Source organism: Aegilops tauschii, chromosome 7, assembly GCF_002575655.3.
Source record: "Aegilops tauschii subsp. strangulata cultivar AL8/78 chromosome 7, Aet v6.0, whole genome shotgun sequence".
Taxonomy (NCBI): domain Eukaryota; kingdom Viridiplantae; phylum Streptophyta; class Magnoliopsida; order Poales; family Poaceae; genus Aegilops; species Aegilops tauschii.
The window spans coordinates 1,330,222-1,332,134 of record NC_053041.3 but is presented as its reverse complement, the minus strand read 5'-3'; the positions used below and the strand labels follow the sequence as shown (position 1 = coordinate 1,332,134).

Here is a 1,913-nt window from a genome sequence, read left to right as displayed (position 1 = left end):
GCTCCCGTATCAGTGTCCGAGGAGTGCTCCCCACTGTTCCGTAGATGGATACGATGTCTATTTGGGGGTCAACATTGGAGATTCCCTAATACCCATTAAGGTAAAAGGGGAAGGAGTCATGGACCCAAGCGCTTCCTCCTTGCCTACGACCACGACCTCCACTTCCCCCTACGAGCCGCAGTGCCCAGCCGGCCGCTTCCCCCTTCGAGCTAACCTGACGCAGTGAGGCCGCCGCACATGCATGGTTGTCGAAGCCGCCCAGCTCCTCCCGCTCCTCGTGGCCCGTTTCTTGGTGGATGGGGGAAAGGTAGCCAACGCGGATGCCACCAGAGTGAAATGCCTCCTCGCCGGAGCTCATGGTGGGGTCATCAATGCAATGTCGTGGCTATGGCGTGAGCCGAACTCGAAGTCGGCAGCAGCGGGAAAGCATTCGTCCTCTGAGGATGGAGCATAGTGCACTCACGCGGATGAAGCTGGAGGCAGCGGAGGATGTAGTGCACGAGACTGGCTGGCACTAAAAAAGAAATGGAGTTGTAAAGAGGGGTTATTGGCGGCATCGTGGCTCTGCATCGACGGCGACACGAGGGGAAGGTGAGGGTCGAGTTCCGTGAGGGGATGAGAAAGGGCATGGGACGAGCATAGCTCCAATTCCTCCCTTTTTTCCAACCCCTCTTTTTGCATGTCAATTGTACGATTGTCGGCAGTGATCGTTCCGCCAGAAGAGAAGTCGACGGAAAATTGTGGAGGCCAGACAGAGTATGACATGTCGGCCAAGTGCCAAATGAACAATATGGACATCTAAGCAAGATTTAAAATTGGTCTCAATGTCAATGTCTAAGTGTCAAATATATCAACATCCAAAGAGCAGAATTTATCTTAAATGTCCATATCAATGTCCAAATTAAATTGATATTGGCCCCAATATCAATGTCGAAGTCTGAATATGAACATACAAACGAAGCATTACAGTTTCACACGATACGTAAATATCTTGGGAGCAGTATTTTTTTCAATGGCGATAAATTTTATTTAATCGGGTAGCATTCGATCCGAGAAAAAGCAGTGACATATAAACTACAATTTAGGAATGCATATATCAAGGACGACTATTCTTATCAACAGATGCACTGAGTTTCTTGGGAGCGCAACAACAACGGTGGTGAAATTCTCCTACCGGTGTGCAATAGGCAAATAAACCGTTGCAGTCACGCCTGCACATGTCTAGATCGCATTGCAAGAAAGGCATGAAACATCCTCCTTCTGCATATTCATAAAAAGAACATTGTTTAGAAGAATACCCAGACAATATGTCAAGTTATGCTTCAACATGGACCAGATGCCATAAGATCCATACAACTCAATATTGTGAACTATATAGAAAATTAGCATCACATGGCAAAACCACAGTTACTTATAGTTAGGTCAGAGATGCATGTACCTGGGCCAAACGCATCACAAGACGAAATGACAGCCGCCATGACCACAAGAGCCAAACAAACACTGGGCACTTGTGTTCTTCTTGAATATTGCCATGACAGCCTTTTTTCCTTCTCTATGTTATGTCGTTCTTCGGAATATCTGTGGGTTGCAAAGCTCTCTTTTGGCAGTACTTTTATAGAAGCAAATTAATGTTTTGGAGCACCATAAATTTGAATCATTTAATATTTGAATTAAAGCAATATTTGAGAAGCAAATGAATGTTGTAAATTATTTTTGGGAGAAGATACCATCATCTATAACTATATCTATATCTATATCTGTACCAATATAAAAAGACCCAAAGGGGCAGATGCAGCAAATCTTAGCCATCAAAGAGTGTCGATCTGATGACCTATATTTCTCCGATGGCGAGCGCTCAACATATTTAGTGTGCAATTAACAACATAATAAATATGGACTATCCACATAATTAG

The 1,913-nt window shown here is 44.6% G+C and overlaps 1 long non-coding RNA gene across 1 annotated transcript; it reads right to left on the bottom strand.

The window, feature by feature from the left end:
* Positions 1-1,003: 1,003 nt before the first annotated feature.
* Positions 1,004-1,556, bottom strand: LOC120972447 (uncharacterized). Its single transcript, XR_005766788.2, has 2 exons — positions 1,439-1,556; positions 1,004-1,260 (listed from the first exon to the last, which is right to left on the bottom strand). It is a non-coding gene; the product is annotated as an uncharacterized lncRNA (long non-coding RNA).
* Between the last annotated feature and the right edge of the window lie 357 nt (positions 1,557-1,913).